Source organism: Myxine glutinosa, chromosome 4, assembly GCF_964187855.1.
Source record: "Myxine glutinosa chromosome 4, kmMyxGlut1.1, whole genome shotgun sequence".
Lineage (NCBI taxonomy): Eukaryota > Metazoa > Chordata > Myxini > Myxiniformes > Myxinidae > Myxine > Myxine glutinosa.
The window spans coordinates 137,183,993-137,201,513 of NC_136264.1; the positions used below are offsets into that span (position 1 = coordinate 137,183,993).

The window sequence follows — 17,521 nt, forward strand, 5'->3', positions numbered from 1 at the left end:
ATACAATCCACATTCTTAGGAGACTGTGGGACTTTTAGCCATACCTGCGCAGTATGTGATAAAGAAAGACACCTTGCCGTTAGAATTTGAGACGGTGGGGGACTGGGTGGAGGATTTTTTGGATAATGAGAAAAGTGCATGTCATACAGAAAAGTACTACAGTTACAAATGTCTGAATATCACAAAAATCATAAAGGTAGGTACATACAGTATGTACGTTTGGCAAGCCAAAGCCAACTAATATTTATTGCTTCAGCAGTGAAAGTGTTAACCCAAATAACAGTGGTACATACGCATCGTCATTTGCAAAAGAGGCCGAGAATATAAAACATATGTAATTTTGTAAAATATCGTATTTGCCAGTACCGTATTTTCCGGTGTATCAACCGCACCCGTGTATCAAACGCACCCCCGATTTTCGACTTCAAAAAAAAATCCCCAAAAAATCAGATTTTCGAGGGAAAAAAAAAAATCAGGAAAATTTAAAAAAGAGAAGAGAATAAATAAATAAAATGGAAAGCGAAATATGATGAAAGGAAAGAGAAACTGAAGACAGAGAAAGAGTGAAAATACATGAAATGAGTTGAAAGAGAATTTAAAAAACATTATAATTATTCTTTCTTGCCAATGTGGGGCCCTGAAAAGGGCCGTTGGGTTTTGGCTCTTGCCAATGTGGGGCCCTGAAAAGGGCCGTTGGGTTTAGTCTCTAAAATCCGAAGAAGTCCTCGTCATCCGTTTCTTCAGTCCAATCCGAGTCGGGGGTAGGCAAGATCCTCGTCGTCGTTATCCTCTTCTCCATCGTCGGAAAAGGGCCGTTGGGTTTAGGCTCTAAAATCCGAAGAAGTCCTCGTCATCTGTTTCTTCAGGGAAGACATTACGAAGATCATCATCCGAGTCTGGGTAGGCGAAATCATCGTCGTCGTTATCCTCTTCTCCATCGTCGGTCACTGCCACTTCATCCTCCCAGATGATGTCATCTTGAGTGCCATCAAGGGCATTAGACTTGAGGAAGGCCCGCTCGATGATGGCTGCCGGCAACTCCTCCCAGACCTTCAGTATCCAGCTACAGATCGTCGGGAGGTCCACCTTCCTCATCCTCCCAGTCTTGGTGAAGGTCTTGTCCCCCGACAGCATCCACTCCGACCAACAGCGCCGCAGACCGTCTTTGAACGGCTTGTTGACTGAAACGTCTAGTGGCTGCAGCAGCGACGTCATGCCACCCGGGATCATCACCAGATCAGTGTTGAGCCCCCTCAGCGTTGACTTGGTCTCCTCTGTCTTGTGACAACGGAAGGCGTTGAGGACGAGCATGCTCCGTCGCCGCGAAAGCCCACCAACTCGTCTCCCCCACACGACGCGGAGCCAGTCATCTACCAGCGCTTGGTCCATCCACCCCTTGGCCTGGGCACGAACGATTACACCCGGAGGAAATTTATCCTTTGGTAGCGTCTTCCTCTTGAAGATGATATACAGCGGCAGCTTTCCCCCATCAGCGGTGCACGCTAGCATAACCGTAAAACGATCTTTCTCATGACCCATTGTAGTGATGGACACCGACTTGTCACCTTTGGCCGAGATGGTGGTCCCTCGAGGCACATCGAAGGTCAGCGGCATCTGATCTGCGTTGCCGATGCGGCTTAGGGGATAGTCGCGCTGCTTGCGGAACTTGATCACGAACTTATGAAAATTAGCAGTCTTCTCTGCTATGTCATCAGGGAGACTCTGTGCGATGTGGGTTCGCCGGCGAATGGAAAGGCCATGACGACCCATGAACCTGTATACCCAAGACGTACTGGCCGTGAAGTCATCGACCCCTGTTTCCCTGGCGATGAGTCGGGCCTGGAGTCGCAACGCTAGTGTCGCGATGGTGTGTCCCTCGGCTCGCTTCTCTCTCACCCACATTAGCAGTCTCTCCTCCAAGGCCGGCCACTGGGCTGCTTTGCCCCTCATCGCCTTCTTCGTCTTCGGCATCGTCTCCAGCGTATGCTTGTTAGTCCGCCAGCGTCTAATGACGGACTCGTCGATTCCAAAGTGTCGGCCGGCCGCCCGATTACTAAACTCTTCTGCAAACCTGCAGGCACGGAGCTTGAAAGCTGCTGTGAATGATCGCGGTGCCATCTCGTGGTCTTGGTCAGGATAGAAGCGAATGGTGAAGCTTGGTCTTGGTCAGGATAGAAGCGAATGGTGAATCTTGGTCTTGATAGCTCGAACAGGATAGAACGAATGGTGAAACTCCCCGTTGACCTCTCCGTTTTATACATTCGCCCAGCCCATGCGGCGGCATCAAAGCCGACTTCAATAGGTTAGGCCAGATTTTAAAAAAGTTGTTGATCGTCCCCGCCCGACCCTACGAAACACACCCGACCCGAAACTTTTATTTTGAAAAAATCATAAAAACGATCTTTTCACATTCAAATTTGGCGCCGTTCTGCACCGCATGCGCAGTGCATGCTGCGCAGAGCGTCGCAAGTGCCTCGGGCAACTTCACCCATTTTACGTTGGCCATTCATGGCAGCTATTGTATGAGATTTTTCCCGCTGAAATCTGTATTGATTCGTGCTAGAATCGGCTTGAAATGCCTATTGTGATCGCATGAATAGCCCGTGAGGGCTCTTCCAAGACGGTGAAGGACTGGTTTGCGTGCAATATCGAGTTGGATGTTACAATCTCGGACTTCTATGCAGAGTTCTCAGACGGCAAGTATGATGGGGATAGGGAGCCATTGCCTGACGATACACGTGGTACTTTTGTCAAAGTTTTCGCCGGCCCCAGTAAAACTGACATGACGAAAGTTTCACCAGCTTGCAAAGTTTCTGATGTGACAAAGACTCTTGGCTCATTTCTCAAATTTGTGTTGGCTGCAGACACGGCCACGGATCACAGGATGGAACCCGATGAATGAAGAAATAAAATCATTTTGAGGAGAAAGGAATCTTTATTTCATATTTTTCCATGTCAACAAAACTTAATGGAAAGTAGGAAAAAAATATAAAAAATAAAAATAAAAACCTCCCTCCCTACCCGAACTTTTGAGAAAAAAAGGACGCTCAACAACTTTTTATTTTTATGTGGCCTTACCGCGGCGTTGGTTAGACAATAGGTACGCCATAATGTCCCATGCAAAACATCCTGTTTACCATGTTGACGCTTTTGTTTTGTGACTTAATCCTGTCTTTATTTAGCACACTCTATTCACTATGTGACCTGTCATTCAAAGAGGACTAGTGAAAGTACACATTTTCACAAACACGCATAGAAAAATCAAATATTACAAACTTCAAACTTTCTTGTATTTTGACTGGCAGCAGTAATCGGCGTTGAACCTACCTTAGTAACGTAATTGACGATCATTCATCATTGTATCCCCGCAACCCCAAAGTAATATAAAGATTACGTCCCGTTGATATGACAGTTTTTCAATGCACAAATTTTTCTGTTACTGTGTATCAACCGCACCCCCTTTTTTAGGGTTTTCCCGTCGGTAAAAAACCGCGGTTGATACACCGGAAAATACTGTATAGCAAGCACAGCACATCCACCTGCCACAAGACGGTGCAATACTGCCGGAGTAGCTAGGTGGTGTATTTGCATTTTTGATAAATTGCTAATAATTTTCAAGGGATGGATGGTGCCTTTTTAAGATGAACAATGCATTTTAAATTGAAAGGGGACTGACTCAGTGCCAGACATTGATTAAATAACGAAATAGTGCTGGGTTTACGACACCTGCAAGAACAGGACAAGAGTTAGGTCGGCCATTTGAAACACGGCGCAAAATACGGACATGGCAAAGGGTGTCAAAAACAGGAGAAAGGTCCAAAAGTATTAACATCAAAGGCTCTGATCATTGGTCTGCCTTGTATAAATATTATAATCGACAATATTCTGAAGAGATCAGCAGTCTCAGTGCCAAGCAACTTTACAAAACTAGACTGCATGGGTCTGAATGAAAAAATGCTGGTGCAAGCTTCCCAGAGATTGGATGGTAATAGCTAGCACATTCTAGAATCTTGGAAGGAAAATTTTAAGTTTTTTTTTCATTTAAATACATGATCTAAAGCTGATAGTGAAGCTGAAAATGCGTGTGCACTCGCACGCACGCACACACACAACTTGTTTTTTTATATTTGTTCCTCACAATTCTATCTCCTATGATTTTCAATTATTATTTCTCTTATTCAATTCTTATTCAACTAGAACGGCACTCTGACGTCACCTGATATGCCTCCGCCCACATTATTACATCATTATAATACTTCTATCAAGTTTGATTTAAAACCATTCAGCTGTGCCCAAGTTATCACATTTTTACCTGGCAAGACCTCTGACCTTTGACCTTTTGAACGCAAAATTTAATCAGTTCATGTTTACATCATTATACATACCTTTACTAAGTTTTATTTTAAATCCCTTCAGCTGTTCACAAGTTCTCACATTTTTACCTGACATGACCTCTGACCTTTGACCTCGGGACCCACAAAATATAATAAATGAATCTTTACATCATTATACATACCCGTACCAAATTTGAATTGGATCACTTCAGCCATTCTCAAGTTATAGACCTATTACAGACTTTGACCTCTTGACCTCCAAAATCTAATCAGTTTGCATCATTCTACATGTCTACCAAATTTGGTCAGAATCCCATCAATGGTTCACAAGTTATCAACAGTATTTTTACCGAACATGACCTCTGACCTCATGACCCTAACATCGAATCAGTTCATCTTTACCTCATTATACATACATGCACCTAGTTTGACTAAGATCCCTTTAGCCTTCTCAAGTAATCGCGGTAACGAAAACCTATCATGGACGGACGGATGGACAACCTGAAAACATAATGTCTCTGGCGACTTCGTCGGCGGAGGCATAACAATGCATTTAATTAATTGTATGATATTGGTTGATACTAAACTTAAATAGAATTTAAAGGATTGCAGTAAATGATGTTAATTTCACAGCATCCCATATTCAACTTTGATTTAATTGTAAACCTCAAAACACATTTCCCTTACCTAAATCAAGAACCTTAACCTGTAAGCAATTGACTAGTTTAACGACTTTAATCCAGTCTGCCGAGGGAATCCCGCACTCCTTGGGCTGGATTGTTGATAATTTAAATGCAGTCTCCCGAGGGAATCCTGCACTCATTGGGCTGGATTGTGGGTAATTTAAATCCAGTCTGCCAAAGGAATCCTGCACTCCTGCAGTCGCCTAGCAACATTGATTTGTAGTACAGGGTCCGTCAGGGAAGTGTGACGATTTTCAGAAAACTCGTACACAGTTATTTTTAGTCGAATTTCAAATTTTTTTATTTTTAAAGACTACATATATAATGCCATGTAATTCACTGTAACAAAGACATTTTTAAAATGTAATTTTTTTACATTTTCTTACTAGCCGAAACCTGTGGAACATCCACGGAAGGGAGGATGTGGTGTATGGATAGAGTGTACCATTATGGATGGCATAGGGGATTTGCTTGTCCGAGTAAGAGTTAGGAAGAAAGATGAGAATGAAGAGTGTGTATATGAACAACGATCGCCGACACCGGCACAAATGCATGCTCTGGATTGTCCACTCAGTGGACGGCTTGCTTTCGCCTTCACCTGTCCAATCAGCGGACGGCTTGCTTCGCCTTCGCCCAGCAGACGCCAATACGATGGCGTCGTAAGATGGCGTCGTATCGGCAGTTAATCGGATGCTTTTGGGCCCCAACGTCGGCTAATTCAGATTTTTCGAGTATGGCTGTACGTGATAAATAAAGAGCGAGGTTCGTAGATCGTAAATCCATTAGTGCCGTGGGCATCGGGTCACTGGGTGCGGCATAAAAGGGATACTGGGTGCGTAAAAGGGATACTGGGTCACTGGGTGCGGCATAATAGGGATAACAAAGTCGAGTCCTTACGGTATTATTATATAGATATTGTATTGCATTGCATTTACATAAAGATCTCATGAATAATATTTTTACTATTCGTATTGTATTTTACTGATTAAATTTGGTGTGTTTTGTGATATGATATTATTTAAATTATGATATTATTATGTGAATTATGTGATATTTCCCGGTGTGTACCCTGGTTTAGAATAGGTACACCGTATCCCTGCGTGTCGTAAGAGGCGACTAAGAGGGTTGGCGTCAGGAAGGGCATCCGGCCATGATAACATTGCCTCAAAAAGAGAACCATGACAATTACAACAACATATGGGCAGGGAACAGCCCGAAGTGGAGATCGGTTTCTGAGGTTTGGAACATGGAATGTAGGAACAATGACAGGGAGATCTCGCGAGATCTTGGAGACGACGTCACAGATTTTCGAATCTCCACACGGTCTCCACGTTTTCAAAGTTGTCATTGTTCACAATTGTATTTTGTCGAAACTGTATTTATCTTTCGGTGTGTGAACCTACAGTGTGCCCCTTGGAAGTTTCTCGGTGTTTATCTTTCATAAATTAATCGTTTCCGTGTGAGGCCTTGCAGCCTCAGGCTTCCCCCATCGAAGTTTGTTCCCTCCTTCGCTGTTTTTGCTAGGTTTTTTGATTTTCCCTTCTCCCCCAAACTTCACCGAACATCTACTCTTTGTCTAACGTTGTTACCCCCATTCCCCCCCCCCCCCCTCCAAAAACAAACAAAAAAAAACAAACTTTTATTTCCCTTTCTCCTCGTGTGCTTTTGTCCCATTGTGCGCCTCTGTCCATGTGCGCTGTCCCGCCCCGCCCCCATTATCCCCCTGCCTTCCACCTTTTGCCCTGTTCAAGTGACTCGTGGTTGTCCATCAAGACCCTCTCCCCGTTGGTATTTTTATGAATATAAGATTGTTCTTCACGGTTCTGTTTAAATATGTTTAAACTTTCCCCTTCAGTGTTTTATTACAACACGCTGTTTTCTTCCATTTAAAAGGCTCCTTTCAATTTCCTCTTCAACTCATTCCATTTCAAAAAAATATTCAATCTCTTATAATTATTTCTCACCACAGGCTCTAAATTCTCATTCATTCCACCCCTCCTCCATCGTTCTTAAACGGATCACGAACTTGAAAATCACAACAAACCCAATTTGTTATAAATGTTCATCTTTCATTAATCATCCACTTTCTAAACTCCCCCCTTCCCCCTCCCCTCCAAATCTCCCCCCTTTCCCCTCCCCTCCTAAACTCCCCCCTTGCCCCTCCCCTCCTAAGCTCCCCCCTTGCCCCTCCCCTCCTAAACTCCCCCCTTGCCCCTCCCCTCCAAATCTCCCCCCTCCCCTCCAAATCTCCCCCCTTGCCCCTCCCCTCCTAAACTCCCCCCTTGCCCCTCCCCTCCTAAACTCCTCCCTTGCCCCTCCCATTCAAAACACCCACCCCAACCCCTCCCCTTCAAATCTCCCCCCCAACCATCCCTCCCAAATTCTCCCTCCTCCTTCTCAAAGCTGCCTCCTCCCCACTTCGTCTCCCTTCTATCTCGTACCTCCACCTCCCCCAACCTTCGACTTTCCTCTGCCCCCCCCCCCCCTCAAACAAGCCCTCACTGTGCCTCATCCCATCAACATCAAACCTTTCGTCCTCCTCATCCTTCCCTTTCTTGGAACTCTTCTGTAATCTCTGACACACTATCAACTGCTCTTCCTACCCCCACCCCCCTCATCCTTCATCTGACCCTACACCTCCCCTCCCCTGTCCTGCACCCAATGCCCCCCCTCTCTCTTCATTAACGGTATGGACCTCAAACATCCGGGGCCTTCGCTCAAACCTGATTGATCTCTCCATTCATGTTGCTTCTGACAATCCAGACTTGATCTGCTCAACAGAAACTTTCCTCCTTCAAGATGTCTCTGATTCCTTAATGTCTCTTCTGGTTACTCCCTCCTCCGGTATGATAGACCTGAGCCTCGTCCTGGTGGTGGGGTGGCTATCTTTATCAAAAACTCTCTTCATCACTCTCCTTGCACTGCCCTCTCTCCACCTCAACCCCAGGAATACCTCTGGCTATGGCTTCCTCTCCACTCCCACCTTTTGTTCATATGTGTTCTGCACCGTCCTCCAAACAGTGGCGACTCCATTTACATTTCGCTGTCGGACAACATGAACCAACTTCTATCAACTCATCCAAACTCTCTCTTCCTCATATGTGGCGAATTTAACTGTCATGCCAGCTGGCTGGGTGTGGGTTCATCTCTCACCAGCCATGGCACCTCAGCAAAGGACTTCTGCGACTCATTGGGACTGACACAATCTGTCAATTTCCCGACCCGGATCTCAGTCAATGGAGTATCTTCTCTTCTGGACTTGGTTATGACTAACTTCCCTGCAAATGTCTGCTGCTCTTCTTCTGCTCCAATAGGTTCTTCTGATCATGTGCTTGTTAAAGTGGACATCTCTCTGGCCATTCTCAGAGAGCCTCCTCAGTGCCGTCGAGTCTGGCATTTCACTCAGGCTGACTGGCACGGTCTACAAGCAGCCATCAATCATCTGGACTGGTCTCCCATCTCCACTGTCTCTGACATCAATTCTTCCTGGGAATTCTTCCAAAGCAAACTGCTCTCTCTCATGCACAGATTTATCCCATTTCGTCTTCAGTTGTCTTACCCTTCCTCCCGTCCATGGTACACTGAATCTTGTGGTGAGGCAGTTGCCCTGAAACAACTTGCCTTTGCCTCCTGGAAGGCAAATCCAACTAAAGGCAATCTCAGTTCCTTCCACCAAGCTCGGAACAAGTGTGTGTCTACCCTCAGGAGTGCCAGGAAGCACTATCTCTCCACACTCAAGATTGAACTCTCAAACCTGTCTCCTTCCTCCAAATCCTGGTGGCATCTGGTCAAATCCGTTTCTGGTGTTTGTTCCCCCTCCATCCCCTCCCTTACCTCAAATGGCTACACAGTTGACACCGCACGTGACAAAGCCGAATGCCTCAACTCTGTGTTTGCCTCAAAATCTTGTGTCCCAAAGCCATCTCTCTCTGTTCCCACCTTTCCCAGTCGAACCCAACTGCTCCTGGACTCTGTGTCCTTCTCTCCTGACAAGGTGAAGTTTTTGTCAAACTTCGACTCTGATTCTGATTCTGCAAATGGACCAGACGGCATCAGCCCACGGGTCCTAAAATCCTGCTCTGCCGCTCTATCTCACCCTCTCTCTGTCCTTTTCACCCTCTCTTTTGCACAAGGTCATCTGCCAGCATCTTGGAAATCAGCAAACATTACCGCTTTACACAAAAAAGGTGCAAAAACAGATCCTTGCAAATACAGACCAATCAGCCAACTTCCAATTATATCAGCAAAGTTATGGAATCCATCATTGCTTCGGATATCAAATCCTTCCTCTTCTCCATTGGCTTGATCTCTGGTCATCAATTTGGATTCAGACCAGGTCATTCTACTCTGGACATGTTGCTTCTGCTGTCTCAACAATGGATGGAGGTGCTCAATGCCAAACAGGAAATCAGAGCTGTCTCACTTGACATATCACGTGCCTTCGATACGGTCTGGCACCCAGCTCTGCTCACCAAACTCTCCTCCTATGGTATCCAAGGAAATCTCCACTCATGGCTTGCGGACTTCCTCTCTGGTCATAGGTAACGTGTGGCCCTAAATGGATTTCTCTCATCTCCCCTTCCTGTTCTGGCTGTAGTTCCCCAAGGCAGTGTTCTGGGCCCTGTGCTATTTCTGGTCTTCATCAATGATCTCTCCGACTCTCTGGAAAATCCTCTCTATCTCTTTGCTGATGACTCCACTATCTGCCGCTCCATTCCTCATCCCTCAGATCGGCAGTCTGCAGCCTCCTCACTCTCTGCAGACCTGGACAAAATCACAGACTGGTCAAACAAGTGGAACATATCTTTCAATCCTGACAAATCTCACACTCTTACTATGTCTCTCCGAAAAGACCGACTGGAAAACCCTCCCATCTACTTTCTCAACAATCCTCTCCAAGAAGTTCTGTCGCTCAAGCTTTTGGGTCTCACTATCTGCCATGATCTTTCTTGGGAAAACCACATTTCGAAGCTGGCCTCCAAATCCAGTCGCCTACTGGGCATCCTCCGTTGTGCGAAGTCCTTCCTTGGAACACCTGAGCTCCTCACCACATACAAGGCTTTCATCCGCAGCTCAATGGAATACTGTTCCCCCCTCTGGGCTGGTGCTCCTGCCTCACACATAGCTCGGCTTCACGCTGTTGAAACAAAAGCTTTCAGAATCATTGGAATCTCATGCGATGAAGTTAACTCCGAGGGCCTTTCACTCACTCACCGCAGGCAGGTTGGTGGTCTTTCTGTCAATCTTGCTCCCCCAGGTCAGTTGGTGGTCTTGCTCCCCCAGCTCTCTGTGCTCTGTCCCCCCAATATTCCTTCAGGTCGCACAAGATCTGCCTGCAACCCTCTTATGGTTAAACTGCGAAAATCTAGGCTCTCTGCTCACCTTCACTCTTTCATTCCCCTTTTCTCCCGCCTCTGGAACAAACTGCCCCACTCCCTTCAATCCCACTCCTCCCTCCAGGTCTTTAAAACAGCTGTTCACCACCATCTCTTATCTTCCCCCCTCCAAAACCTTGATCTTTTCTACCCCTGCGAATTCACCCCACATACACTTTTTTTGAAATTCCAACTTCTTTCCTGGAAGTCCTTGCAGTGTTCATATGTTTTATACCTCTCCCACCTCCTCCCAAGCCCTCCCCCTCCCACATTTCTCCTGATGTCCCTGCTCTCAAATGTTGTGTTTGTGTCCTTCCCCCTCTCTCCCCATCTTGTCTACCGCTCCCCTTGTTTTTTGTGTTTTAAGTGTCGGTTTGACTTATTGTGTGATTAATGTTAGCTCTTTCACGAGCCTCGATCTTGTATCCAAAAAAAAAAAAAAAAAATCAGGAGAAGTGGTGGAAGTATTGATCAGAAGAAGAGTGGCCATATGTTGTGTGCAAGAGTCGAGATGGAAGGGAAGTGGTGTGAGAATGGTGAAGGGTAGGCAGGGACAGAAATACAAGTTTGTGTGGGAAGGGTGCCCGGAGGGCATGAATGGTGTTGGTGTCCTGTTTTCTGAGGAGTTTGTAGACAGTGGGGTGAGTGTGACTAGAGTGAGTGATAGGTTGATGATGGTGAAAATGATGATTGGAAAGCTCTTGGTGAACGTCATCTTGGGATATGCTCCGCAGGTTGGTCGGAGCGATGAAGAGAAGGACAAGTTCTGTTGTGCGATAGAGAAGCTGATGGAAAACGTGAAAGATGAGGAAGTTGTTGTGGTAGGAGGAGACCTAAATGGACATGTGGGAAGGAGTATGGACAGTTTTGAGGGAGTTCATGAGGGTTACGGATATGGTGTGAGAAATGGAGAAGGTGAAAGGATTTTGGAGTTTGCTGATGGAGCTGATTTGTTGATTTGTAATACTCAGTTCCAGAAAGAGGATAATAAGCTTGTTACATACACGTCAGGTGGGTCGACGACAACCGTTGACTACCTTATGGCGCGTAGGTGAGATTGGGAGCACCTCCGGGACACAAAGGTGATCCCGGGGGAGGAGGCTGTTTCACAGCACCACTTGGTTGTCTGCGACATAAGGGTGAAAGGTGTGAGGAGAGCTCGGAGGGTGAAGTACCAACCGAGAATGAAGGTGTGGAGGTTGAAAGAGGTGACAGTAAGGGAGGCATTAAAAGAGAGGCTGAGTAGGGTAGAGGATGATGTGGTTGAGCTTGAAAGTGGTTGGATGTCAATGAAAGATAGTCTGTTGGGAGCCGTTGGTGAGGTATGTGGCTGGACAAAAGGACCACCGAGGCACTCGGAAACATGGTGGTGGGATGATGACGTTGGAAAGAGGATTGACAAGAAGAGGAAGAAGTTCAAGGAGTGGCAGAAGGCGAAGGGTACGGGAGCAGAAAAAGCAGAGCATGAAAGTTATAAGGCAGCTAAGAAGGATGCAAAGAAAAAGGTAGCAAAGGCGCAGGAGGCATGTAGGAAAATGTTCGGAGAACGCTTGGATGCGGAAGAGGGTCAGAGAGCAGTATTCAGGATTGCAAAGCAGATAGCGAAAGAGAGGTGTGATGTGATGGGGGTGAGTTGCTTGAAGGATGAAGTGGGACAAATCGTTGTGGACCCAGATGGAATTAAAGGAAGATGGAAAAGATATATGGAAATGCTGTTGAACACAGAGAATGAATGGGATGGCAACATAGAGAGTAACCCAGTTTTAGGACCGGCAGAGAATATAACTGAGAAGGAAGTTGAGGAAGCGATAAAAGCAATGAAGAGCAGAAAAGCGGGAGGGCCGACGGGAGTTGTGGGAGATATGTTGAAGGCAGCAGGAAGTTGGCGTGTGAAGAGAATGACAGAGATCTGTAATCTGGTGGTGAAAGAAGGCCGCATTCCAGTGAATTGGGAACTGAGTACCCTCGTCCCTCCATACAAGGGGAAAGGTGACCCTCTCGACTGTGGCTCGTATCGAGCGATAAAGTTATAGGAGCATGGAATGAAGGTACTGGAAAGAGTGTTGGAGAGGAGGATAAGGAAGAAGGTGAATATCGACGAAATGCAGTTTGGATTTATGCCAGGAAGAGGAATGACAGACGTGCTCTTTATTGTGAGGCAGTTGCAGTAGAAGTACATGGAGAAGAGGAAGAAGATGTTTCTTGGGTTTGTTGATCTGGAGAAAGCATTCGATAGGGTTCCACATGAAGTAGTGGCATGGGCATTGAGGAAGTTAGGAGTGGAGGAATGGTTGATCAGAGTAGTGATGGCAGTGTGCAAAAGAGCGCGCACAGCTGTAAGGACGAAGGACCGGAACAGTGGTGAGTTTGAGGTGAAGGTGGGAGTGCATCAGGGGTCGGTACTAAGTCCACTACTATTTGTAGCTGTGATGGAGGTGCTGGCTCCGAACGTAAAGGAGGGTTTACCATGGGAGTTGTTGTATGCAGATGATCTGGTGTTGGTTGTGGAAAGTATGGATGGACTGAAGGAGATGAACAAGTGGAAGGAATGTATGGAGACAAAAGGTCTGAAGGTGAATATTGGAAAGACTAAGGTGATGGCAAGTGGTAAAGCATGTGGTGAGGTGGAAAGAACTGGGAAGTGGCCATGTGCTGGGTGCAGGAAGGGTGTCGGAGTGAACTCCATTCAATGTACAATGTGCGCTGAGTGGGTTCATCAAAAATGCAGTGGTCTGAGAGGGTCATTAACCAGTATGGCAGCTACATTCAAATGTAAGGTGTGCACAGAGGGAGCTGCAGATGGAGGAAATGTTGAGTTGGATCTTGGAGACGGCGTGAAGCTGGAAGGTGTGAAAACATTTTGCTACCTCGGAGACATGCTGAATGGAGAAGGTGGATCAGACTCGGCAATGGTTGCTTGAGTGAGATGTGAATGGAAGAAGTTTCGGGAACTGAGTGGCGTGCTGATGAGGAGGGGAGTGTCGTTGAAGCTGAAGGGAAAGGTGTATGCTGCATGTGTGAGAAGTGTTATGATTTATGGGAGCGAGACATGGGTAATGAACGTAGAGCAGCAACGAAGGCTGGAAAGGGTGGAAATGGGAATGGTTCGGTGGATGTGCGGAGTATCGTTGAGAGAGCGGCAGACAAATGATGAATTGCGAAAGATGATGGGAATAGAGCCTGTGATGGATGCTGTGAAGAGGAACAGGTTGAGATGGTTTGGTCATGTGTTGAGGAAGGATGAAAGTGACTGGTTGAGAAGAGTGATGGAAATGAATGTAGAAGGAAGTCGAGGACGGGGAAGACCGAGAAAGACTTGGCTAAACATGGTGGAAGAAGAAATGCGGGCAAGGGGGTTAACAAGGAGAGATGCAGAAAATAGGGCAAAATGGAGAAGATTGTCATGGACCGCAAGGCTAACCCCCACTCTAGCAGGGAAAATGGCCTTAAAATGCATGTTGTTGTTGTTGTTGTTGTGTTTTGTGATATCTATCTATAATTCCAGTAATCTCTGTTTGTACGTTTGTACGTTTGTCTGTGACCGCTGTTTCTCGACAACCACGGGTCCGATATACTTTTAACTTGCCAGGTATATTGCTGGGGACCCGAGGCTGTGCCTTTTCAAGGTTTCATATTAATCGGACAATTACTTACCGAGGTATGTCCAAAAAACGATTCAACCAATCAGAGAGCAGCGAACTATCGCGTGTGCCGAACGTGGCGGACACACTCTGCCTCGGATGGCACATTTGAGAGCGTATTCATTTATTTCACGTTTGCAAACTATGTTGGCGTTAAACTATGTTTTAAAACTAATAAAAACGAATTTGCGATTCATTCGCTTTCCTGCGCGTTTGTGCACGCGATGGCGATTTCTTTACCAAACTCCGGAAGCCGTTCGCTTTGGACCAAACCATTTCATGTAAATAGAGGGGGGGGGATTGTCACCGTACTCGCAAGCCGTTCGCTTTGGACCAAACCATTGCATGTAAATAGAGGGGGGGATATACTTTTAGATATATATATAGTACGGGCATGCCCTAGTTAAAGAAAATGTGTTTAAATCTGTCAACTTTAGCTCCCTGTGCAGGCATACGTCTGACTGGTTGTTTTAATCAACACAAAATTAACTAACTTAGCTAACACACACACACACACACACACACACACACACACACACACACACACACACACACACACACACACACACACACACACACACACACACACACACACACCTGTGGAAAATGTACCTTATCCAATCAACACGAAACTTCACCAACGTGATCCCGTACCCATACATGTGCAGTCGAGTGGTCCAAAAATGAACTAAAAAGAAAAAAAACAAAACTTTTGAATTCCTATTCTCCACAAGGCTCTTTCTGTTCGATATCACAAAAGAAGCCTAAATGCAAAAAATCCGGAAAATCGGCCAATATTTAAAGGTCGCAACATCAAAGTAAAGATCTCTAAATTCCATAATTTCACTCATTTTATGTAAATTTTACGTAAACGTAAAGAGCCAAAAACAATACCTACTACGACTTGTCGCCAGCCACCAAAAAAGATTTCCAGTTCTGACAAAGATGTCTTTCATAAAGAAAGAGTAACTGGTGTGATGTTGTTTGTTTATATGAAACGATTTTGTTCAGTCGTATTAACTGCAATTACATGCATGTTATCTATATATATATTTGTTTGTTTGTCTGCGCAAACTAATCTCCTGAACGGTGAAAGATACGAGGAAACCTCTAATACAAAAAATGTCCGGACGGGCCCCGGGAAGGTTTTAGGCTAGGTGGTGAGGCCGGTCGAGGCCGCTTCGGCCGGGCTGGACCCATTTCACAATTAAAAGCTGGGCTGAATTATCGTAGTCAATCTTCTACGGCCGTGAGTAAAAGCTGAATTATAGTAGTAAATTCATTCAAAAAGAACCCGGGCAACGCCGTGTGCTTTTGGCTAGTTATTGTTATTATTATCTTCTATATACAGTATATATATATAGAAAAAAGTTTTGTTGCCCGACAAAAGAAAGAACAAGGAATCGTTGAGCACTAACTGATACTGGGCTCGCGTCAGACCTATGTACAGAAGATTAAATTCATTCAAAAAGAACCCGGGCAATGCTGGGTGCATTCAGCTAGTATATATATTGTTGAGGTTTTGAGATTGTACATATAACATCATTAAAGGTTAAAGGTTTGCCCCCCCCCCCCACCCCCCATAGTTAGTCCACAAGCAACACGTAGGCCCATTATAATTAGTTATGTCATAGTATGTGTAAGAGTAGGCCATTTCCCTAGTGATATCTGCGTTGTGTAAAGAATTAAGCTTAGGTCCCTTTCATTTTGCGGCCACCCTTCATTTACATCATGGGCAAACTCGATCCCGCGCCCCATTTGGCATCCCTCAATTTGTTACGCTTTGGGCTACTCGCAGCAGTTTGTTACGCTTTGGCTGCCAGCAGCATTAGCTGCCTTTTCCTCACTCGAACTAGTCGGGTAACCACGAGGTATGCCTGAAAAGAGGGCGGAGCGCGAGGGTCGAGGTGTGGCCGCGTCAAGCAGCGCGTCAGAGGTGGTGACGGTAAGGGCAACAGCCAACCAGGGCTGAGAGGGCATGGCTTGATAGGGCGTGGTACAGAGCATCTAGTAAGTTCGAGAGGGGTCGCTGGGCAAAGCTATATGTCTTCACACAAAGCCCTTGAACAGGACTCGTGGGGAGAGGGCGTGCTGAGAGGACTGCAACGAATTGCGCTTTGGAAAAGGACTGGCTGGAAGAGGACTTGTCGGCACGAGTAGTTGAGAGATGAGAAGGGAGAGGCGCTTACGAAGAACTGTATGAGGACCGAGCGAACTGGTATTGAGAGAACTGATCCGGAGCACTCGTGTGAGAACAGCACTGAGAGGACTGGCGTGCACATGACAGTTTCGAGGCATTGATTGAGAAGCGCATTGAGAAGCGCTTTTTGAACTGTCCGTTTATTACGTACGCAGCCCCGTGAGTGTAACCGCCAAAGCCAGCCCGACCGTTCGCCCTGTGATAATCCCGTGCGCGCCAAACGACGCGTGGAGAGCTCCTGGCCGCTGTGTTCTTCTACTTCGCGGTGCGAGTTGGGGACTGGAGAGCGAGCTGCCTGGACGCCATCCCTGGACCATCGACCTGTTCGTCTGCAACCCCGTGTAAGTGTGTCTGAGTGTGACGGGCCCGTTTGTCCAGGGGTAAGTTAAGATTGTTTAAGGCTGCACTGTGTATTCTTCTTCTTCTTATTGTACAAAGTGTAAATAAATTCTGTTTTTCCTTTCTTCCCAAATTCGACCGTTTCCGTGATTTCTCCATTGGGTAAGCATGGCACGATTAGTAACCGCTTGGATCGGGTTTTGTCCTTGATAACGGCTCGGGTCACGGGTTCGCTACCGCTCGGCGTTTCCACTAACACCCGTGATTCGGGCGGGGCTTATTTCCTCGTTTCCGGTCAGCGCGAGTAATTAGGTAATAGTGATTAGTCCTACGACCCTACTTCGCGCTGTCCAGGAGTGACGTCATATGTCCCGGGTCCCGTCGGCTAGTAAAAGACGAGGGGACTAAATCCCCCCTTGTTAAGGGGAAAAGGCCGGCGCTGAGATCCGCAACAATTGGTAGTCAGGAGTGGGGATTTGGAACCTGGGACTAAATTTTTTAGACCAAATTTTGGACACCAGTTTTGCATATTGGGCGCAACTATTGGTGTCAGGGGAGTGGGATTGGACCCGAAGTGCGCCTAACGCACTCAAAATTACGAGCGGCCGAAATTTAATCATTACAATCCAAATTAAAATCGTGGCATGGATAACCAAGACGGTCGGATGCCGGTGGGGGTAAATGAGGAGGGTGAGGAGTTAGAATCGACCCAGAACCCCCAGGAAGAATTGGGAGAAATGGAGGATGCAATTGATGAGGGTGCAGCAGTAGGGGTAGCAGGGGAAGAAAATGGTGGCGCCTCGCACGTGGCGGCGAGAGCCGAGCCCGCGGTGCCAACGGTTTTGGACCTGTACGCACTCATGACGCAAATGAAAGAAATGATGGGCACCCAACAGAATAAAGTAAATAAAATAAACGATAAGATGGATGCCCAAAGTGACAAATCCAC

At 46.3% G+C, this 17,521-nt stretch overlaps 2 protein-coding genes across 13 annotated transcripts in view; both read right to left on the reverse strand.

Moving 5' to 3' along the window:
* The window catches only part of GNB1L (G protein subunit beta 1 like), a 567,228-nt gene that overhangs the window by 492,678 nt on the left and 57,029 nt on the right, over window positions 1-17,521 (reverse strand). The gene's annotated exons all lie outside the window — the stretch shown is intronic.
* Window positions 1-17,521, reverse strand: part of CCAR1 (cell division cycle and apoptosis regulator 1) — a 117,706-nt gene that overhangs the window by 86,221 nt on the left and 13,964 nt on the right. The gene's annotated exons all lie outside the window — the stretch shown is intronic.